We start from the raw sequence: 25033 nt of genomic DNA on the forward strand, positions 1-25033 counted from the left end.
CTGCCCATGCAGGAGTGGGTATGAAACCCTGTTACCTGGAGGTCCATCTCGTTGAGGCTGATGAGCATGCGGGCGATGAAGCGTCCCCAGAATCCCCGCTGGCACGAAGCTCATCTTGAAGAGGCGCTGGATGGAGTTGGACGGAATGTGGATGTCCATAGCAGGTTTAGGAGGAAGGAGGTGGGGAGGAGGTAACTGTAGAGGAGGAGAAAAGGTAGAGTTAAATGTAGAGGAGGAATATAAGGAAACCATGAATGTCCATAGCAGGTTTAGGAGGAAGGAGGTGGGGAGGAGCTAACTGTAGAGGAGGAGAAAAGGTAGAGTTAAATGTAGAGGAGGAAGATAAGGAAACCATGAATGTCCATAGCAGGTTTAGAGGAAGGAGGTGGGGAGGAGGTAACTGTAGAGAGAGAAAAGGTAGAGTTAAATGTAGAGAGGAATATAAGGCCGTGATGTCCATAGCAGGTTTAGGAGGAAGGAGGTGGGGGAGGAGGTAACTGTAGAGGAGGAGAAAAGGTAGAGTTAAATGTAGAGGAGGGAATATAAGGAAACCATGAATGTCCATAGCAGGTTTAGGTAAGTAGAAGAGAGTATTAAATGTAGAGGGGAGGATGAATGTAACTGTAGAGGAGGAGGAAAAGGTAGAGTTAAATGTAGAGGAGGAATATAAGGAAACCATGAATGTCCCAGGTTTAGAGGAAGGATAGCAGGTTTAGGAGGAAGGCAGGTTTGGGGGAGCAGGTAATGGTGTAGGGAGGAGCAGGACAGAGGTAGAGTTACAAGTTATGGATGTCCATAAGGGGAACGAGGTGGGGCAGATATATGAGATATGTTATAGGGTCAGTTCTGTTTGCTTTCAGAGAGATAAGCCGTGCTACAAAGTGCATTGTGAAAAGAAAACTAGGAGCCTGGAACAGTTCAGTTCGGGTCAGCACGATAGTGCACATCATATCTGAGAATCAGTCTCCATGTCGCTGGGCCCAAGTTCTGTAAGCAAACATAGTGGAATGATGCAGATAGAAATGTCATGAATAGAGCTGACTTGGATTCCTTATTCTACAAATCAGAGGCAGGGGCTTGTTCTACATGACACAGTTCCATCTGAACGGTGCACGATGTTATGCTCTGCTGAACATGGCCCAGGGCCCAGCTCAGAGAACGGCCCGTCCCTACCTATCGCTGGCCACAGGCAGAGCAATCTCAAACTTGGCCAGAAACTGGAAGTACTGCTCCTCCGCCTGCTGGGTGAAGCCCGCTCTCACCAGGAGCATGCGTGAGATCCTCCGCCTCGGATCACCCCATTCCAGGCCACCGATCGGGAGCTCTTCAGGTGGATGATCCGCTTCCAGACAGTCCGACAGCCACACGGGACAGAGGAAGTAGAGGGTACACAGGCCGTGACTGGTGTCTGGGAAGTGGAGGATGGTGCCTGTCTCGATCAGGAAGCTGATGGCTGGAGAGAGGCACGAGGGAAGGAGAGAGGGAGAGAAGAGATCAAGTTTCAAGTTCTTATTGTCACTTGCATAAGTACAGTGAAATTGCTTTCTTTCTCTTTCCCAACAATGCAGCACCAGATCAGTAGCACTATAAAATAACCAAAACAGTCAAGATGGGAGGGAGGGAAAATGAAGAGGAATATATTCATCAGAACATTTTATATAATAGTCTGGACAATGATATGATATAGTATGGTTAGTTAAACCAGAGGGTTAGTTGTACTTCTCCAAGGGGACCGAGGTTAGTGGGCCTCCTGGTCTACATAATATGTAAAAGGATGAGAAAGCCAACCTGAAGAGAATGTGCAACTGTGTATAAACCATTCAAAAAAAAAAGTACCAATGCATCTGTTTATCTCGATATCAAATCATTTCAGGGTAACAATTAAAGGAACATTCCACACCAGAACTCATTTGGTGCTGCTTTCATTAGTCCATTGTTGAAATGTTTTGCATGACAGCAATCAAGTTTTCTAGATATATAACTTTCAAAATACACAAATACAGCAGGTATACATTTAGCATCCTATGCTACATTTAGCATCCTATGCTACATTTAGCATCCTATGCTACATTTAGCATCCTATGCTACATTTAGCATCCTATGATACATTTAGCATCCTATGATACATTTAGCATCCTATGACATTTAGCATCCTGTTACAGACCTATATCCATTCTGCCCTGCCTATCTAAGGTCTTCGAAAGCAAGTCAACAAACAGGTCACTGACCATCTCGAATCCCACCGCACCTTCTCCGCTATGCAATCTGCTTCCGAGCCGGTCACGGGTGCACCTCAGCCACACTCAAGGTACTAAACGACATCATAACCGCCATCGATAAAAGACAGTACTGTGCAGTCATTCATCGACCTTGCCAAGGCTGGACCTGTCAATCACCATATTCTTATCGGCAGACTCAGTAGCCTCGGTTTTTCGGATGACTGCCTTGCCTGGTTCACCAATTACTTTGCAGACAGAGTTCAGTGTGTCAAATCGAGGGCATGCTGTCCGATCCTCTGGCAGTCTCTATGGGGTGCCACAGGGTTCAACCTGGGCCGAATTTCTCTGTATATATCAATGATGTTGCTCTTGCTGCGGCGATTCCCTGATCCACCTCTACGAGACGACACCATTCTATATACTTTCTCGCCCGTCATTGACACTGTGCTATCTAACCTCCAAACAAGCTTCAATGCCATACAACACTCCTTCCGTGGCCTCCAACTGCTCTTAAACGCTAGTAAACCAAATGCATGCTTTCAACCGACGCGCCTGCACCCGCATGCCCGACTAGCATCACCACACTGATGGTTCCCGACCTTTGAATATGTGGACACCTATAAGTACCTAGGTGTCTGCAGACTGCAAGCTCTCCTTCCAGACCCATATCAAACATCTCCAATCGAAAAAATCAAATCAAGAGTCGGCTTTCTATTCCGCAACAAAGCCTCCTTCACTCACGCTGCCAAGCTTACCCTAGTAAAACTGACTATCCTACCGATCCTCGACTTCGGCGATGTCATCTCCAAAATTGCTTCCAACACTCTACCAGCAAACTGGATGCAATTTATCACAGTGCCATCCGCTTTGTCACTAAAGCACCTTATACTACCCACCACTGCGACTTGTATGCTCTGGTCGGCTGGCCCTCGCTACATATTCCGTCGCCAGACCCACTGGCTCCAGGTCATCTACAAGTCCATGCTAGGTAAAGCTCCGCCTTATCTCAGTTCACTGGTCACGATGGCAACACCCATCCGTAGCACGCGCTCCAGCAGGTGTATCTCTGATCATCCCTAAAGCAAACACCTCATTCGGCCGCCGTTCTAGTACTCTGCTGCCTGTGACTGGAACGAATTGCAAAATCGCTGAAGTTGGAGACTTTATCTCCCTCACCAACTTCAAACATCAGCTATCTGAGCAGCTAACCGATCGCTGCAGCTGTACATAATCTATTGGTAAATAGCCCACCCATTTCACCTACCTCATCCCCACAGTTTTTATTTATTTACTTTTCTGCTCTTTTGCACACCAATATCTCTACCTGTACATGATCATCTGATCATTTATCACTCCAGTGTTAATCTGCATATTGTAATTATTCGCCACCTCCTCATGCCTTTGCACACATTGTATATAGACTCCCTTTTTCTACTGTGTTATTGACTTGTTAATTGTTTACTCCATGTGTAACTCTGTGCTTGTTTGTTCACACTGCTATGCTTTTATCTTGGCCAGGTCGCAGTTGCAAATGAGAACTTGTTCTCAACTAGCCTACCTGGTTAAATAAAGGTGAAATATATATTTTTTTTTAAATACGTTTAGCAATCCTATGATACATTTAGCATCCTATGCTGCATTTAGCATCCTATGCTGCATTTAGCATCCTATGCTGCGTTTAGCACCCTATGATACATTTAGCATCCTATGCCGCGTTTAGCATCCTATGCTGCGTTTAGCATCCTATGCTGCGTTTAGCACCCTATGATACATTTAGCACCCTATGATACATTTAGCATCCTATGCTGCGCGAGCATCCTATGCTGTAGTTTACATCCTATGCTGCGTTTAGCATCCTATGCTGCGTTTAGCATCATACCTGCTGTATTTCTTTATTTTGAAAGTTATACATCTTGAAAACTTGATAGCTGACATGCAAAACATTTTGGGACTATGTCAACAATGGACTAATGAAATGTTCCTAGTACTCACAGCGATTGTTTCAATTATAATGGTCAAAAAGAAAGAGAAACAGCTTCTTAGCAAAGGGCAATTTCTCCTGCAAGAATTTAGTTAGAATGTCTGGAAGTGGTCTGACTGGGGAGGGGCGAACTGACATTTGCTGTTATTGGGAGAGAGGATTGGAAATCTCTTTCTTATTGGTCTATTAACTAATTTACTGCGTGGTGATGTCACCATGAAGGCCAAACCCATCCCACCAAAACTGTCAGAAATTTCAGCTCTTATACTAATAGAGCATTATCATTTTTCACAATTTCACAGCATTATTCCAACCTCATAGCGTGGAAATATATATAAACACTGGAAAATCAATGCTTTTTTGACTGAACTGGCCTTTAATGAAATGTAGAAAATTAAATAATGTTGAAAAAGGAGGGGTTTGGCACCGGTCTGCAGGTCCTCGTAGTCTTTGATGTCACTTCCTGTTCTGCTCTATGACGAGGTCCAGCTGTGCGTCTGTCAGGTACTGGACCTCGTCTTCTGTGTCCCGCCACCCCTCTCATCTAGCACCGCTTGCTGCAGTGTAAGGTAGCTCTTTGGGATCTATGAAGGGTTATAGAGTGTTTATTGAGAGGTTATAACAATTTTTTTTGCGTATGGGGTTACCCACAGAAGAGCTTTATACATAAGCATGCATGCACACACGTGCACAAACAAACACACACACACACACACACACACACTTACCAGTCTGCCCAGTAGCTTGTGTCCGCTAGCTGAACTGCTGCTGTTGTCCTTCATGTAGCAGGCCACCTGGAAGATCAACCTCTTCAGACCATCCAGACCCTCCTGGGTCTTACACGATACCTCACTGAATACACACACACACAGAGTCAGATATACACACACACAGAGTTAGATATACACACGAAGACACACACACAGAGTCAGATATATACACACACACACACAGAGTCAGATATATACACACACACAGAGTTAGATATACACACGAAGACACACACACAGAGTCAGATATATACACACACAGAGTTAGATATACACACGAAGACACACACACAGAGTCAGATATACACACACAGAGTTAGATATACACACGAAGACACACACACAGAGTCAGATATACACACACACAGAGTTAGATATACACACGAAGACACACACACAGAGTCAGATATATACACACACAGAGTTAGATATACACGAAGACACACACAGAGTTAGATATACACACACAGAGTTAGATATACACACGAAGACACACACACAGAGTCAGATATATACACACACAGAGTTAGATATACACACGAAGACACACACACAGAGTCAGATATATACACACACAGAGTTAGATATACACACGAAGACACACACACAGAGTCAGATATACACACACAGAGTTAGATATACACACGAAGACACACACACAGAGTCAGATATATACACACACAGAGTTAGATATACACACGAAGACACACACACAGAGTCAGATATACACACACAGAGTTAGATATACACACGAAGACACACACACAGAGTCAGATATACACACAGAGTTAGATATACACACGAAGACACACACACAGAGTCAGATGTACACACACAGAGTTAGATATACACACGAAGACACACACACAGAGTCAGATATACACACACACACACACACACACACACACACACACACACACACACACACACACACACACACACACACACACACACACACACAGACAGATATACACACACAGACAGACACACACACACACACACACACACACACACACACACACACACACACACACACACTTTCATGCCAATCGAAACTATGTGTGCGGTAACCTGACTCTGTGTGTGGGGTGACTATGTGTGTGTGTGTTTGTGTGTGAGACTGTGTGTGTGTGTGTGTGTGTGTGTGTGTGTGTGTGTGTGTGTGTGTGTGTGTGTGTGTGTGTGTGTGTGTGTGTGTGTGTGTGTGTGTGTGTGTGTGTGAGACTGTGTGTGTGTGTGTGACTGTCTGAGACTGTGTGTGTGTGTGTGTGTGTGAGACTGTGTGTGACTGTGTGTGTGTGTGTGTGTGTGTGTGTGTGTGTGTGTGTGTGTGTGTGTGTGTGTGTGTGTGAGACTGTGTGTGTGTGTGTGTGTGTGTGTGTGTGAGACTGTGTGTGTGTGTGTGTGTGTGTGTGTGTGTGTGTGTGTGTGTGTGTGTGTGTGTGTGTGTGTGTGTGTGTGTGTGTGTGTGTGTGTGAGACTATGTGTGAGACTGTGTGTGTGTGTGTGTGTGAGACTGTGTGTGTGTGTGTGTGTGTGAGACTGTGTGTGAGTGTGTGTGAGTGTGTGTGTGTGTGTGTGTGTGTGTGTGTGAGACTGTGTGTGTGTCCTACGGTCTCTGTGTATGACTCACTGCAGGTGTTTCCAGGTGATGTCTGGGTAGCCACTGGCCCTGGCGCCTGATGGAGACCTGCATAGTGCCAGGATGTAGGCCCTCAGAGTGGCCACCCGCTCTGTACGGAACTTGGTGTCGATCAGGTCCAGGTGGGTGCCCACCACCACCACTGCAGAGTTAGGGGCACGCGCCTACAGGTCAAAAGTTCAACTTCAGAGGTCATATACAATGCTTTTCAAAAAGTATTCACACAGACTTATTCCACATTTTGTTGTGTTAGACTGAATCTAATCAAGTTGTAGTGACATTCTAAGGATGATCAAGGAAATTGGATGCAATTTGGAGGGGTGTGAATACTTATGTAGATTAAATATTTCTCAATTTCAATACATTTGCACAAAAATGTAGAAAACCATGTTTCCACTTTGTCATTATGGGGTATGGTCTATAGATGGGTGAGAAACAAATCTATTGAATCCTTTTTGAATTCAGGCTGTAACACAATAAAATGTGGAATAAGTCAAGGAGTATGAATTCTTTGTGAAGGCCCTGTAGGTGGGTATGACCCCAAATAACTGCTCTGACCCTGTGGCCCAGTACTTCACCCTGATCTCCCTCTCAGCCAGTAGCTGGTGGGATATTCATCTAAATAAATACAACACACTGACTTGGACAATACATTTTTGGGGACAGTAATAAAGTATTATAACGTGATTGTTTATCTAAATCAATTCTTCTGTGGATTCCTTGGATTGTGTAAGTGAGTTTCCACTATATTTCCTACAACAGTGTGTGTGTCATTGTTCTTTTATTGTTGCTCTTTTATTTTTTATTTTATTTTATTTAGTAAAACTGCATTGTTTGTTAAGGCTTGTAAGTAAGCATTTCACAGAATACCTGTTGTATTCGGAGCATTTGACAAATACAATTTGATTTGATCAGTCCATTTTAAATTGATGAAGGGAAGTGAACAAGTGCACACTTGGATCAGAAAGGTGGAGAATGAGGACACAGTCATTTCCAGGCTATGAAGGTGTTATGGTCACTTTTCTTGATGTTTTACTTCAACAGATTTGACATTTACAATCCAAAAGGTCATTGTGGCCAGACTGGACGACTCATCCACGTCCTATGACCTGACCGTTCCTTCCCACAGTGGAAATAGACATGACCTTTGTAGTTAAAACCCTGACACCTGTCAGAGTCATTTGAAAAAATATGATTGAGGCTCTTTTATTCTCTCAAATACTTTTTACCATTGTTGTATAACACCTATAGAATAAAATGAATTATTTGTATAGAATATTGACAGACAGATGTCGTAGCCATGAAAAGATAGTGGAGTCAATTCAGATCAAATCATTTAAGGAATTGAAAGAATGTATAATTGAAAATATAATAATGAAGAGGCTTTGGGTGAGCAGTTCTGTTCCCATTCAGTAGAATATACTTCTCCCAGCAGACCAGGGTTCAATCCTACTGTTCTCCCACTAGCCTGCCTCTCCCTCTATTTCCAACTGTCTAATTAAAGTCAACATGTTTTGAATGTCTTTCTTTAATAAAAAGAAGAAACTAAATGGCACTGAAGTGTGACTAACATGTTTTCTGCCTCACCTCAATGTTAGCAGCCAGGACTGTAGACTGGCTACAGCCTCCTCTCCCAGAGCTAGGTTCCATATGACTACGCACAGGGCCTTGTCCGTGAAGAAACACTGGTTGACCGTGGACATGTTGGCCGGACCGCCGATGTCCCACACGTTGAACGCCACGGAGTCCGCCTGTTACGGTGGTGGAGTTAAAACAAGAAACATTACATGTATAACACTCTAAAACAAATTACTACAAAATGATACCACAGTCAAAACCTACCTTAGTTGAATGACTGACTGAAAAAAAAAATATTTTTGAAATGCAATTCCTACTCCTTCTGCCTCAGTTCCACCCCTACGTCTATACAGGAGGAGATGTGATTCCTACTCCTTCTGCCTCAGTTCCACCCCTACGTCTATACAGGAGGAGATGTGATTCCTACTCCTTCTGCCTCAGTTCCACCCCTACGTCTATACAGGAGGAGATGTGATTCCTACTCCTTCTGCCCCAGTTCCACCCCTACGTCTATACAGGAGGAGATGTGATTCCTACTCCTTCTGCCTCAGTTCCACCCCTACGTCTATACAGGAGGAGATGTGATTCCTACTCCTTCTGCCCCAGTTCCACCCCTACGTCTATACAGGAGGAGATGTGATTCCTACTCCTTCTGCCCCAGTTCCACCCCTACGTCTATACAGGAGGAGATGTGATTCCTACTCCTTCTGCCTCAGTTCCACCCCTACGTCTATACAGGAGGAGATGTGATTCCTACTCCTTCTGCCTCAGTTCCACCCCTACGTCTATACAGGAGGAGATGTGATTCCTACTCCTTCTGCCCAGTTCCACCCCTACGTCTATACAGGAGGAGATGTGATTCCTACTCCTTCTGCCTCAGTTCCACCCCTACGTCTATACAGGAGGAGATGTGATTCCTACTCCTTCTGCCTCAGTTCCACCCCTACGTCTATACAGGAGGAGATGTGATTCCTACTCCTTCTGCCTCAGTTCCACCCCCTACGTCTATACAGGAGGAGATGTGTTGTATTATTGTGTCAAGATGAGGGTTCATCTCTCTTGACCGACGACGTAAAATAAATGGTATCCTAATCGAGCAGCTGAGTAATTACACCAGATTTTATTTCTGGGTTTCCAAGATTAGGGAATGGGTCAACATGACGCCTTTGTGTTACTATGTAACATGACATAATCGTAGTAGCCATCCCAGGCCAAAAACAGACTGGCAGCCACACACACACGCCAGGCTCAAAACAAACTGGCAGCCACACACACACGCCAGGCTCAAAACAGACTGGCAGCCACACACACACGCCAGGCTCAAAACAAACTGGCAGCCACACACAGTTCCACGCCAGGCTCAAAACAAACTGGCAGCCACACACACGCCAGGCTCAAAACAGACTGGCAGCCACCCACGCCAGGCTCAAAACAGGCTGGCAGCCACACACACACGCCAGGCTCAAAACAGACTGGCAGCCAGACACACACGCCAGGCTCAAAACAAACTGGCAGCCCACACACACGCCAGGCTCAAAACAGACTGGCAGCCACACACACACGCCAGGCTCAAAACAGACTGACAGCCACACACACACAGGCTCAAAACAAACTGGCAGCCACACACACACGCCAGGCTCAAAACAAACTGGCAGCCACACACACACGCCAGGCTCAAAACAGACTGGCAGCCACACACCACGCCAGGCTCAAAACAGACTGGCAGCCACACACACGCCAGGCTCAAAACAAACTGGCAGCCACACACACACGCCAGGCTCAAAACAGACTGGCAGCCACACACACACGCCAGGCTCAAAACAAACTGGCAGCCACACACACACGCCAGGCTCAAAACAGACTGGCAGCCACACACACACGCCAGGCTCAAAACAAACTGGCAGCCACACACACACGCCAGGCTCAAAACACACTGGCAAACACACACGCCAGGCTCAAAACAGACTGGCAGCCACACACACACGCCAGGCTCAAAACAAACTGGCAGCCACACACACACGCCAGGCTCAAAACAAACTGGCAGCCACACACACACGCCAGGCTCAAAACAAACTGGCAGCCACACACACGCCAGGCTCAAAACAAACTGGCAGCCACACACACACGCCAGGCTCAAAACAAACTGGCAGCCACACACACACGCCAGGCTCAAAACAAACTGGCAGCCACACACACACGCCAGGCTCAAAACAAACTGGCAGCCACACACACACGCCAGGCTCAAAACAAACTGGCAGCCACACACACGCCAGGCTCAAAACAAACTGGCAGCCACACACACACGCCAGGCTCAAAACAAACTGGCAGCCACACACACACGCCAGGCTCAAAACAAACTGGCAGCCACACACACACGCCAGGCTCAAAACAAACTGGCAGCCACACACACACGCCAGGCTCAAAACAAACTGGCAGCCAGGCTCAAAACAAACTGGCAGCCACACACACACGCCAGGCTCAAAACAAACTGGCAGCCAGGCTCAAAACAAACTGGAAGCCACACACACACTCCAGGCTCAAAACAAACTGGCAGCCAGGCTCAAAACAAACTGGCAGCCAGGCTCAAAACAAACTGGCAGCCAGGCTCAAAACAAACTGGCAGCCAGGCTCAAAACAAACTGGCAGCCAGGCTCAAAACAAACTGGCAGCCAGGCTCAAAACAAACTGGTAGCCAGGCTCAGCTTCACATTTGATTTTCTTGCCTTAAAATGTTATCTTAGAAATGGACTCAAATGGATTTTTGTCCTACCGGTCTACACAACTTACTCTACAAAGTGAAAGAAAAATTAAAGAAAATGTTTCTAATTAATTTAAAATCTGTATTGATTGAGTATATCTTCCCAACCCAGAGCAAATAGTTGATGGAAGTACCTTGGGCGTGCGCGTGTATTCTGTATGCATGTGTGTGTTCTCTTACGCTAGCTTTAACCCCATTGGGTCTTTCTAGTTCCCAAGTAGCTGTGCTGATGTTTCGTTCTGCAGGGGAGAAAGGGGAGGTCCTGCCCGTCTGCAATGCCTCCAGGAGGGCTGTCTTTCCCTGCCGAGGAGGACCAATCACAAGAAGCTTCAGCAGCTTACAGGGCTCCGCCTTCCGTAGGTGGGCTCGGAGGAAGGACAGCACTGATGCTGGACCTGAGAAAGGGAAAGGGGGAGACCTAGTCAGTTGTACAAATTAATGCATTCAACTGAAATGTGTCTCCCACATTTAACCCAACCCCTCTGAATCAGAGAGGTGCTGACGGCTGCCTTAATCCACATCCCCGTCATCTGACCCGGGAGCAGTGAGACACGATTAAAAAACAAACACCCCAAAAACACCACCCACCCACACACCCACACACACACCCACACACAGTGTGGTGGTACTTTACCTTCTTTCCTGATGTCCTGGGGAACATTAGTGATGTTGAGGTCCTCAATATCCAACTGCCACAGGTTAGAGAGCTGCCCCAACTCAGCTGGAAGCTCCCGAATACCTGGATTACTGTTCTCAGATCAGGGGAGAGAGAGATGGAGTTAGGTACTATACATACAAGGATACCTGTGTTACTGTTCTCAGATCAGGGGAGCCAGAGGACCAGTTTGATGGGTGAATGTTAATGCGTTTACATCATATGTTCTCTGAAAACATAGAGGAATGCTAATGGGACAAGGTGTTTCTCATCCTCAACATGTCCTGTTGCTTTGTGAATAAGTGAACATAGAGAAACATTGGGAGAAACTAAATAATGGAATAATGGGCCAGTTTCCTGGACACAGATTAAACCTAGTCTTGGGCTAAGAACCACTTTCAATGGGTATTATTCCATGGAGGACTGACTAGTCATCATGTTGGGCTAAGAACCACTTTCAATGGGTATTATTCCATGGAAGACTGACTGGTCATCATGTTGGGCTAAGAACCACTTTCAATGGGTATTATTCCATGGAGGACTGACTGGTCATCATGTTGGGCTAAGAACCACTTTCAATGGGTATTATTCCATGGAGGACTGACTGTCATCATGTTGGGCTAAGAACCACTTTCAATGGGTATTATTGTTGACTAGTCATCATGTTGGGCTAAGAACCACTTTCAATGGGTATTATTCCATGGAGGACTGACTAGTCATCATGTTGGGCTAAGAACCACTTTCAATGGGTATTATTCCATGGAGGACTGACTAGTCATCATGTTGGGCTCAATGGGTATTATTCCATGGAGGACTGACTAGTCATCTTGTTGGGCTAAGAACCACTTTCAATGGGTATTATTCCATGGAGGACTGACTAGTCATCATGTTGGGCTAAGAACCACTTTCAATGGGTATTATTCGGACATGGAGACTGGAGGACTGACTAGTCATCTTGTTGGGCTAAGAACCACTTTCAATGGGTATTATTCCATGGAGGACTGACTAGTCATCATGTTGGGCTAAGAACCACTTTCAATGGGTATTATTCCATGGAGGACTGACTAGTCATCATGTTGGGCTAAGAACCACTTTCAATGGGTATTATTCCATGGAGGACTGACTAGTCATCATGTTGGGCTAAGAACCACTTTCAATGGGTATTATTCCATGGAGGACTGACTGGTCATCATGTTGGGCTAAGAACCACTTTCAATGGGTATTATTCCATGGAAGACTGACTGGTCAACATGTTGGGCTAAGAACCACTTTCAATGGGTATTATTCCATGGAGGACTGACTAGTCTCAGTAAGAACCATCAATGGGTATTATTTGGAGGACTGACTAGCTGGGCTAAGAACCACTTTCAATGGGTATTATTCCATGGAGGACTGACTGGTCAACATGTTGGGCTAAGAACCACTTTCAATGGGTAACCACTTTCATCATGTAGCCAGGTTATGGGCTATTCCATGGAAGACTGACTCGCTCATCTTGGCTGGGTCATCATGTCATGTTGGGCTAACCCCGCTCCTCCGCTCTCTCCAACCACTTTCAATGGGTATTATTCCATGGCCCTACACCCAAACAAGGGCACTGCCTTCATCCAGTCATCTGGCCTGGGCTAAGAACCACTTTACCACTGAGGTATTATTCTCAGCCCAGTCATGTTCGGGCTCTGGCCCCCCAATGGTGGAACAAACTACCTCACGACGCCAGGACAGTATTAGTCAATCACCATGGAGACACCTGAAAACCCCACCTCTTCAAGGAATCACCATGTTTAAGTAAACCACAAGATTTAGATCAATGGGTTCCACTGGTTATTCCATGGAGGACTGACTGACTAAGTCATCATGTTGGGCTAAGAACCACTTTCAATGGGTATTATTCCATGGAGGACTGACTAGTCATCATGTTGGGCTAAGAACCACTTTCAATGGGTATTATTCCATGGAGGACTGACTAGTCATCATGTTGGGCTAAGAACCACTTTCAATGGGTATTATTCCATGGAGGACTGACTGGTCATCTTGTTGGGCTAAGAACCACTTTCAATGGGTATTATTCCATGGAGGACTGACTGGTCATCATGTTGGGCTAAGAACCACTTTCAATGGGTATTATTCCATGGAGGACTGACTGGTCATCATGTTGGGCTAAGAACCACTTTCAATGGGTATTATTCCATGGAGGACTGACTAGTCATCATGTTGGGCTAAGAACCACTTTCAATGGGTATTATTCCATGGAGGACTGACTAGTCATCATGTTGGGCTAAGAACCACTTTCAATGGGTATTATTCCATGGAGGACTGACTAGTCATCATGTTGGGCTAAGAACCACTTTCAATGGGTATTATTCCATGGAGGACTGACTAGTCATCATGTTGGGCTAAGAACCACTTTCAATGGGTATTATTCCATGGAGGACTGACTAGTCATCATGTTGGGCTAAGAACCACTTTCAATGGGTATTATTCCATGGAGGACTGACTGGTCATCATGTTGGGCTAAGAACCACTTTCAATGGGTATTATTCCATGGAGGACTGACTAGTCATCATGTTGGGCTAAGAACCACTTTCAATGGGTATTATTCCATGGAGGACTGACTAGTCATCATGTTGGGCTAAGAACCACTTTCAATGGGTATTATTCCATGGAGGACTGACTGGTCATCATGTTGGGCTAAGAACCACTTTCAATGGGTATTATTCCATGGAAGACTGACTGGTCATCATGTGTCTGGGAAAACAAGCATATGGCAGAAGGCTAAAGGTGAGACCATCGCCTTATTGTTCTGGATGAGAACTAACTCTATTCACTAGTCTAGCCTGGACTACCATCACCGATATTACACAGGACTGGATGACAACAAAACAACGTCTGAGTGGGAAAGAGGATCTCCAGCTAAACCTCCACATCACACTCTGGGCCACAACCAGACTCTACATAGTGCACTACTTTGGACCAGGGCCCATTGGGACGCCAATAGGTCTCTGGTCAAAAGTAGTGCACTATGTAGGGAATAGGATGCCGTTTTGGACATAGCTTGTGTATTCCTGTTGGAGCCTCCAGTCTGGAAGACTGTGAGAAGTGGACAGAGAACAGTGACCCTGGTGACCCACAGAAAACAGCTGGCAACAGCTGCCTCCAAACCAGTTCACAACAGGAAGGACTGGACAGGACAACCAGAGAGTGGGGCTGTGTATGAATACTCTAAAATGCTTCCTTTTCTTGTCTCCTTTGCTTTTTATTAGCAGTGTGTGATGACAGGAATGGACAGATGTCTACGATACAGGTGTTCAGCTAGGTTGGTGACCACAGGATTTACCAGACGGCACAAACACATCTGAGACCCCCATGTTAGTTTTCAGCTGTTGTGTCCCACCTCAGTAAGAGGAAGTTATGGAGGAAGAGGACCAGGAAATATGGGGAGTTAAGGAGATTGGGACTAAGCCTAGGGCACTTAAATTGGGATGAGAGCTTGGTGAGGAAAGCAGATGAGGAGACAAGAAAAGTATAGTCAGTCTAGGGACGTAACTAGAGAAATGATGTGGTGAAAGAGCTGGGTGAGATTGATAGGAGACAGGGAAAAGAGACAAGGAAAGGAGGCTAGTGTGATGAGGCTTGGGGCACTTACTTGGAGAGGTAGAGCTCCATGAGGTTTCTCAGGCCACACACAGACTGGGGCACACACTCCAGCTGGTTGTCGTTCAAGGAAAGCACTTCCAAAGCATCCCGCAAAATTACTGGAAACTCGATTGGGCATACTGTCAAGCAGGGGAAAGGCGCGCACACACACACACACACACACACACACACACACACACACACACACACACACACACACACACACACACACACACACACACACACACACACACACACACACACACACACACACACACACACACACACTCTCACGGTCAATGACCATCAGCAGTCACTGCAGGATCAGGATGTACAGTATGGGGTTACTAATTGCTGGAGCGGTCAGAGAAGGGGGAGAGAAAGAGAGATATGGAGAGAGAGAGAGAGAAAAGAGAGATGGAGAGAGAGAGAGAAAAGAGAGATATGGAGAGAGAGAAAGAGAGAAGAGAGAGATATGGAGAGAGAAAGAAGAGAGAGATATGGAGAGAGAGAGAGAGAAAAGAGAGATATTGAGAGAGAGAAAGAAAAGAGATATGGAGAGAGAGAGAGGAAAGAGAGATATGGAGAGAGGAAAGAGAGATATGGAGAGAGAGAGAGAAAAGAGAGATAGAGAGAGAGAGAGAAAAGAGAGATAGAGAGAGAGAGAGAGAGAAAAGAGAGATATGGAGAGAGAGAGAGAAAAGAGAGATATGGAGAGAGAGAGAGAGAGAGATGGAGAGAGAGAGATGGAGAGAGAGAGAGAAAAGAGAGATGGAGAGAGAGAGAGAAAAGAGAGATAGAGAGAGATATGGAGAGAGAGAGAGAGAAGAGAGAGATATGGAGAGAGAGAGAGAGAAGAGAGAGATGGAGAGAGAGAGAGAAAAGAGAGATATGGAGAGAGAGAGAGAGAGAGAAAAGAGAGATATGGAGAGAGAGAGAAAAGAGAGATATGAGAGAGAGAGAGAGAGAGAGAGAGAGAGAGAAAAGAGAGATATGGAGAGAGAGAGAGAAGAGAGAGATATGGAGAGAGAGAGAAAAGAGAGATATAGAGAGAGAGAAAGAAAAGAGATATGGAGAGAGAGAGAGAGGAAATAGAGATATGGAGAGAGAGAGAGGAAAGAGAGATATGGAGAGAGGAAAGAGAGATATGGAGAGAGAGAGAAAAGAGAGATATGGAGAGAGAGAGAGAAAAGAGAGATAGAGAGAGAGAGAGAGAGAGAGAGAGAGAGAGAGAGAAAAGAGAGATATGGAGAGAGAGAGAGAAAAGAGAGATATGGAGAGAGAGAGAGAAGAGAGAGATATGGAGAGAGAGAGAGAAGAGAGAGAGAGAAAAGAGAGATAGAGAGAGAGAGAAAAGAGGGAGAGAAAAGAGAGATATGGAGAGAGAGAGAGAAGAGAGAGATATGGAGAGAGAGAGAGAGAAGAGAGAGATATGGAGAGAGAGAGAGAGAAGAGAGAGATGGAGAGAGAGAGAGAGAAAAGAGAGATATGGAGAGAGAGAGAGAGAAAAGAGAGATATGGAGAGAGAGAGAGAAAAGAGAGATATGGAGAGAGAGAGAGAGAAAAGAGAGATATGGAGAGAGAGAGAGAAGAGAGAGATATGGAGAGAGAGAGAGAGAAGAGAGAGATATGGAGAGAGAGAGAAAGAGAGAGATATGAGAGAGAGAGAGAGAAGAGAGAGATATGGAGAGAGAGAGAGAAGAGAGAGATATGGAGAGAGAGAGCGAGAAGAGAGAGATATGGAGAGAGAGAGAGAAGAGAGAGATATGGAGAGAGAGAGAAGAGAGAGATATGGAGAGAGAGAGAGAAGAGAGAGATATGGAGAGAGAGAGAAGAGAGATATGGAGAGAGAGAGAAAAGAGAGATGGGGAGAGAGAGAAAAGAGAGATATGGGAGAGAAAGAGAGAAAAGAGAGATGGAGGGAGAGAGAGAGAGAGAGAGATATGGAGAGAGAGAGAGAAAAGAGAGATGGAGAGAGAGAGAGAGAGATATGGAGGAGAGAGAGAAGAATGGGAGAGATATGAGAGAGAGAGAGAAGAGAGAGATATGGAGAGAGAGAAAAGAGAGAGAGAGAGAGAGAGAGAGAGAGAGATAAGAGAGAGATGGAGAGAGAGAGAAAGAGAGAGAGAGAGGAGAGAGAGAGAGAGAAGAAGAGAGATATGGAGAGAGAGAGAGAAGAGAGAGATATGAGAGAGAGAGAGAGAGAGAGAGAGAGATATGGAGAGAGAGAGAGAGAGAGAGATGGAGAGAGAGAGAGAGAGAGATATGGAGAGAGAGAGAGAGATATGAGAGAGAGAGAGAAAAGAGAGATTATGGAGGGAGAGAGAGAAGAGAGATATGGAGAGAGAGAGAAGAGAGAGAGATATGAGGGAAAGAAAGAGAGAAAAGAGAGATATGGAGAGAGAGAAGAGAGATGGAGGAGAGAGAGAAAAGAGAGAGATGGATGGAGAGAGAGAGAGAAAAGAGATATGGAGAGAGAGAGAAGAGATATATGGAGGGAGAGAGAGAAGAGAGAGAGATGGAGAGAGAGAGAAAAGAGAGATATGGAGAGAGAGAGAAGAGAGATATATGGAGGGAGAGAGAGAAGAGAGATATGGAGAGAGAGAGAGAAAAGAGAGATATGGAGGGAGAGAGAGAAAAAGAGAGCTATGGAGGGAGAGAGAGAGAGAAAGAGAGATATGGAGGGAGAGAGAGAAAAGAGAGATGGAGGGGAGAGAGAAAGAGAGAGATATGGAGGGAGAGAGAGAAAAGAGAGAGAACGAGAGAGAGTGGTCCAGAGAGAATGAGAGGCATATAGAGGGAAAGACATGAGCAAGGGATATGGAGGGAGTGAGAGCAACTGCTCAGAGAGATATGGAGGCTGAGATGCCACAACAGGCAGAGAGATATGGAGACAAGAAAATAATATACCACAGTCCCAGAGAGAGCCACAGAGAGACAGACTGAGAGTCCCAGTGAGAGAGAAAATACAGATGGAGGAGAGAGAAAGTCCCAGTACAGATGGAGGGAGAGAGAGACAGTCCCAGTACAGATATGCCACAGAGAGTACAGAGAAAGTACAGATGGAGGGAGAGAGAGAAGAGAGATAGAGGACAGAGCCACAGTCCCAGAGACTGCCAGAGAAGAGCCACAGTCCCAGTACAGACTGCCACAGTCCCAGTACAGACAGACCCAGAGAGACAGATCCAGTTACACTCCAGTCCTGTTACAGGACAGATCGGTTCAGTCCAGTTCACTACAGTTCATTACAAACCATGACAGATTGGTCTAGTCCTGTTTAAGTCCAGTTCATTACAAAGACAGATATGGTCTAGTCCTGTTTAAGTCCAGATTACAAAGACAGATTGGTCTAGTCCAGTTTAAGTCCAGTTCATTACAAATCAGACAGATTGGAGGAGTTTAAGTCCAGAAAAGATACAAACCACAACAGATTGGTCTAGTCCAGTTTAAGTCCAGTTCACTACAGTTCATTACAAACCACAACAGATTGGTCTAGTCCAGTTTAAGTCCAGTTCATTACAAATCACGACAGATTGGTCTAGTCCTGTTTAAGTCCCACTACAGTTCATTACAAACCACGACAGATTGGTCTAGTCCAGTTTAAGTCCAGTTCACTACAGTTCATTACAAACCACATGACAGATTGGTCTAGTCCAGTTTAAGTCCAGTTCATTACAAATCACGACAGATTGGTCTAGTCCTGTTTAAGTCCAGTTCACTACAGTTCATTACAAACCACGACAGATTGGTCTAGTCCAGTTTAAGTCCAGTTCATTACAAATCAGACAGATTGGAGTCCTGTTTAAGTCCAGACACAGTTCCAAACCACAACAGATTGGTCTAGTCCAGTTTAAGTCCACAGTCCCAGTACAGACTAGCCACAGTCCCAGTACAGACTGCCACAGACCCAGTACAGACTTCCACAGTCCCAGATTACAGACTGTTTAAGTCCACATTACCCAGTACAGACTGCCTGTTTAAGTCCCAGTCACAGAGTTCCACAGTCCCAGTACAGATTGGTCTGTCCAGTCCAGTCACTACAGTTCATTACAAACCACAGACAGATTGGTCTAGTCCAGTTTAAGTCCAGTTCATTACAGACTAGTCCACAGTCCCAGTACAGATTGGTCTAGTCCTGTTTAACAGTCCCAGTTCATTACAGACTGCCACAGATTGGTCTAGTCCAGTTTAAGTCCAGACTACAAATCCGACAGTCCCAGTCCAGACTAAGTCCAGTTCATTCCCACGACAGATTGGTCTAGTCCTGTTTAAGTCCAGTTCATTACAAATCACGACAGATTGGTCCAGTCCAGACTGCCACAGACCCAACAGATTGGTCTAGTCCTGTTTAAGTCCAGTTCACTACAGTTCATTACAAACCACGACAGATTGGTCTAGTCCTGTTTAAGTCCAGTTCACTACAGTTCATTACAAACCATGACAGATTGGTCTAGTCCTGTTTAAGTCCAGTTCATTACAAATCACAACAGATTGGTCTAGTCCTGTTTAAGTCCAGTTCATTACAAATCACGACAGATTGGTCTAGTCCTGTTTAAGTCCAGTTCACTACAGTTCATTACAAACCACGACAGATTGGTCTAGTCCTGTTTAAGTCCAGTTTAAGTCCAGTTCATTACAAATCACGACAGATTGGTCTAGTCCTGTTTAAGTCCAGTTCACTACAGTTCATTACAAACCACGACAGATTGGTCTAGTCCTGTTTAAGTCCAGTTCACTACAGTTCATTACAAATCACGACAGATTGGTCTAGTCCTGTTTAAGTCCAGTTCACTACAGTTCATTACAAACCACAACAGATTGGTCTAGTCCAGTTTAAGGTCTACAGTCCAGTTTAAGTCCAGTTTAAGTCCAGTTCATTACAAATCACGACAGATTGGTCTAGTCCTGTTTAAGTCCAGTTCACTACAGTTCATTACAAACCACAACAGATTGGTCTAGTCCAGTTTAAGTCCAGTTCAGTTACAAATCACGACAGATTGGTCTAGTCCAGTTTAAGTCCAGTTCATTACAAACCACGACAGATTGGTCTAGTCCTGTTTAAGTCCAGTTCATTACAAACCACGACAGATTGGTCTAGTCCTGTTTAAGTCCAGTTCACTACAGTTCATTACAAACAAATCACGACAGATTGGTCCTGTTTAGTCCTGTTTAAGTCCAGTTCATTACAAATACAGTTCTAGTCCTGTTTAAGTCCACATTACAAATCACGACAGATTGGTCTAGTCCTGTTTAAGTCCAGTTCACTACAGTTCATTACAAACCACAACAGATTGGTCTAGTCCAGTTTAAGTCCAGTTCATTACAAATCACAACAGATTGGTCTAGTCCAGTTTAAGTCCAGTTCATTACAAATCACGACAGATTGGTCTAGTCCAGTTTAAGTCCAGTTCACTACAGTTCATTACAAATCACAACAGATTGGTCTAGTCCTGTTTAAGTCCAGTTCACTACAGTTCATTACAAACCACGACAGATTGGTCTAGTCCTGTTTAAGTCCAGTTCATTACAAATCACGACAGATTGGTCTAGTCCTGTTTAAGTCCAGTTCACTACAGTTCATTACAAATCACGACAGATTGGTCTAGTCCTGTTTAAGTCCAGTTCATTACAAATCACAACAGATTGGTCTAGTCCAGTTTAAGTCCAGTTCACTACAGACCACTATGGTTCAGTCCAGTCATGTCAAGTTTAAAAGTCCAGTCCATGTTAGACCACTAAAGTAACACTACAGTCAACAGCGCCAGTCCACATGAGTCCGGAACCAGTACCTGGGTCCGGGTCTCTCCGGTGCCATGTGGTCAGGAAGGCCAGCTTCCTGGTTTTGGGTCCCTCCTCAGTCCTGAAACAAAACAGTTCCAACTTCCATCACATTCATACATTCTTGGTTGTATTTTTTATTGTTTACCATGTCAGCTGAAAAGTGCTCATCTAGGATCAGTTTTTCCTTTGAGATTATAATGAATAAGATTAGGGGCCTGAATAAAGATAGGGTGAGACCTGATCCTAGATCAGAGTCCTACTCTGAGACGCTTGATGCATACAGCCCCAGGTACCATTACAGTAGTTTTCCCCTTCCCCCAAGTCCTACCCCTTCCCCCAAGTCCTACCCCTTCCCCAAGTCCTACCCCTTCGCCCAAGTCCTACCCCCTTCCCCAAGTCCTACCCTTCCCCCAAGTCCTACCCCTTCGCCCAAGTCCTACCCCCTTCCCCCAAGTCCTACCCCTTCGCCCAAGTCCCAAGTCCTACCCCTTCCCCAAGTCCTGCCCCTTCCCTAAGTCCTGCCCCTTCCCCTAAGTCCTGCCCCTTCCCCCAAGTCCTACCCCCCCCCAAGTCCTACCCCTTCCCCAAGTCCTCTTCCCCTTCCCCCAAGTCCCAAGTCCCCTTCCCCAAGTCCTACCCCCTTCCCCAAGTCCTACCCCTTCCCCAAGTCCCCCCTTCCCCCAAGTCCTACCCCCCCCCCCCAAGTTCCCTTCCCCCAAGTCCTACGCCCTTCCCCCAAGTCCTAGTCCCCTTCCCCAAGTCCTACCCCTTCCCCCAAGTCCTACCCCTTCCCCAAGTCCTACCCTTCGCCCAAGTCCTGCCCCTTCCTCTAAGTCCTACCCTTCCCCCAAGTCCTACCTCTACCATATTACCTTCATTAATCCATAGTACCCAACGTTGCTAACACCAAAACGTTATGGACTAGGGTAAGGAGGAAGCGAGGGTTAAAAATGGAACCAGGCCTTGAAGTGAGTGGAAAATATTAAAAGTAAGAGGTTAAGGCCGTGTCCAGAAACAACTACTAGGCTCTAGACACTTAAACCCCATCCAGAAACAACTCCTATCCCATAGAATCAAATCAAATCAAATGTATTTATAAAGCCCTTCTTACATCAGCTGATGTCACAAAGTGCTATACAGAAACCCAGCCTAAAACCCCAAACAGCAAGCAATGCAGGTGTAGAAGCATGGTGGCTAGGAAAAACTCCCTAGAAAGGCCAAAACCTAGGAAGAAACCAAGAGAGGAACCAGGCTATGAGGGGTGACCAGTCCTCTTCTGGCTGTGCTGGGTGGAGATTATAACAGAACATGGCCAAGATGTTCAAATGTTCATAAATGACCAGCATGGTCAAATAATAATAATCACAGTAGCTGTCGAGGGTGCAACAGGTCAGCACCTCAGGAGTAAATGTCAGTTGGCTTTTCATAGCCGATCATTGATAGTATCTCTACCACTCCTGCTGTCTCTAGAGAGTTGAAAACAGCAGGTCTGGGACAGGTAGCACGTCTGGTGAACAGGTCAGGGTTCCATAGCCACAGGCAGAACTCAGTATCTAGCACCTTTAGATCTACACAAGTTTCTAGGGGCTAGTAGTTGTTTCTGGACGGGGCCTAAGTGTGAGTGGTAAGATGTATGACCTTTCACCTACTTGCCCAGATGGTTCCTGGAGAGGTCAAGGGTTCTGAGCAGAGAGCATTTCCACTTGTTGGGTGCCGGGAGAGTGGAGATCTGATTCCTACACAGTCTGAGAGAGACCAGGGCCTGATGAAGAGAATGAGCGGGAGAGGGGGGAGGGAGAGAAAGATAGGGAGAGAAAGGGGAGAGAGGGAAAGAGAGAGAAAGAGACAGAGTGTCACCAAAGCATGGCCTGTGGTCATGACAACTTAATTCACATGACAACCTAATTCACAACTTCATTCTAGTGTCCCCGTTTCCCTGTCTACCGTTGGCGTCACTCTCTCTCTTTACTCGCTCACTCTTCTGTTTCACTTCCTCTATTATATTCCAATGAAACACCGCAAATGCCACTATAATCAACAATCTTGCATTAATCATTCCTTCACAAATATTTGGAAAATTGCTTCATAAAAGCCCAACGCATTCCTGAGGTAAATTTAACATTCCATGGTTCTCCTCGGAATTCAGGGACCTAAATTAAACTTAACATCCATTTCCATTCATTATTACTGTTACGCTAATATCTTTAAAACCTAATGAAGCGTACCGTGATTCATCGTACTAACGCTGAGAACAAGGTTGACGTTTTACGTATCCCTAACCAATTGTGTTTTTTTGTTAGTTTCTTTAAATTGTTTGTAACTTTTTAAACTTATTTTGTACGTAATGTTGCTGCTACCATCTCTTATGACCGAAAATAACTTCTAGACATCAGAACTGCAAATACTCACCACACTATCAGAATCCTTTTTTTCCTTTAACAAGTCCAACCTGACGTGAATGACACACTGCTTTCCCGGGAACAGGCCCAGAGCCCCGTCATTTGCGTGAAGAGAAGGCGGAGAAAAAGGGTCCGGAGGGCGGGCTGCCTTCTGAGAATTAGTAGGCGATCGAATAAACCCCCACTTCCTTCCATTCTACTAGCAAACGTGCAATCTTTGGAGAATAAAATCGATGACCTATGCGGAAGATTAAACTACCAATGGGACATTCAAAACTGTAATATCTTATGCTTCACGGAGTCGTGGCTGAACGACAACATTATCAACATACAGCTGGCTGGTTATACGCTGTATCGGCAGGATAGAACAATGGCGTCTGGTAAGACAAGGGGCGGCGGACTATGTATTTTTGTAAATAGCTGGTGTACGATATATATTTGTGTATTTTTCCTAGCTGTCTAAATACCGCCACAGACTAACACACTAAGACTGTACTAAATGAGCTGTATTCCGCCATAAGCAAACAGGAAAACGCTCATCTAGAGGCGGCGGTCCTATTAGCCCGGGAACTTTAATGCAGGGAAACTTAAATCAGTCTTAACAAATTTCTATCAGCATGTTAAATATGCAACCAGAGGGAAAACGTTTAGTCCACACACACATAGATGCATACATACAAAGCTCTCCTTCGCCCTCCATTTGGGAAATCTGACCATAATTCTATCCTCCCGATTCCTGCTTACAAGCAAAAATTAAAGCAGGAAGCACCAGTGACTCGATCAATTAAAAGTGGTCAGATGAAGCAGATACTAAGTTACAGGTCTGTTTTGCTAGCACAGACTGGAATATGTTCAGGGATTCCTCCGATGGCATTGAGGAGTACACCACATCAGTCAATGGCTTCATCAATAAGTGCATCGATGACGTCGTCCACAGTGACCATACATACATATCCCAACCAGAAGCCATGGATTCCCTGCAACATCCGCACTGAACTAAAGGCTAGAGCTGCCGCTTTCAAGGGGAGGGACTCTAAGCTCATAAGAAATCCCACTATGCCCTCCGACGAACCATCAAAGAGGCAAAGTGTCAATACAGGACTAAGATCATATCGTACTCCACCAGCTCTGACGCTCGTCGGATGTGGCAGGGCTTGCAAACTATTACAGATTACAAAGGGAAGCACAGACAAGAGCTACCCAGTGACATAAGCCTACCAGACGAGCTAACCTACTTCTATGCTCACTTCGAGGCAAATAACACTGAAACATGCACGAGAGCACCAGCTGTTATGGAAGATCACGCTCTCTGCAGCAGATTTGAGTAAGACCTTTAAACAGGTCAACATTCACAAGGCCGCAGGGCCAGATGGATCACCAGGACGTGTACTGCAAGCATGCACTGACCAACTGGCAAGTGTCTTCACTGACATTTTCAACCTTTTCAACCTCTCCCTCTGTAATGTCAACATGTTTTAAGCAAACCACCATAGTCCCTGTGCCCCAAAACACAAAGCTAACCTGCCTAAATGACTACTGTCATGACGTGGCCCTCTTTGGGTATAGCGAGTACCATCCCCCTCTCTCTCACCACCTCTCTCTTCCCCCTACACC

General features: G+C 45.4%; 1 pseudogene; it reads right to left on the bottom strand.

Annotated features, from left to right (window-relative positions):
- Window positions 1-1169: 1169 nt before the first annotated feature.
- Window positions 1170-22926, bottom strand: LOC127923264 (leucine-rich repeat serine/threonine-protein kinase 1-like; annotated as a pseudogene).
- Window positions 22927-25033: the final 2107 nt, after the last annotated feature.

The sequence above is a fragment of the Oncorhynchus keta genome, unplaced genomic scaffold (assembly GCF_023373465.1).
Source record: "Oncorhynchus keta strain PuntledgeMale-10-30-2019 unplaced genomic scaffold, Oket_V2 Un_contig_29084_pilon_pilon, whole genome shotgun sequence".
Classification (NCBI taxonomy): domain Eukaryota; kingdom Metazoa; phylum Chordata; class Actinopteri; order Salmoniformes; family Salmonidae; genus Oncorhynchus; species Oncorhynchus keta.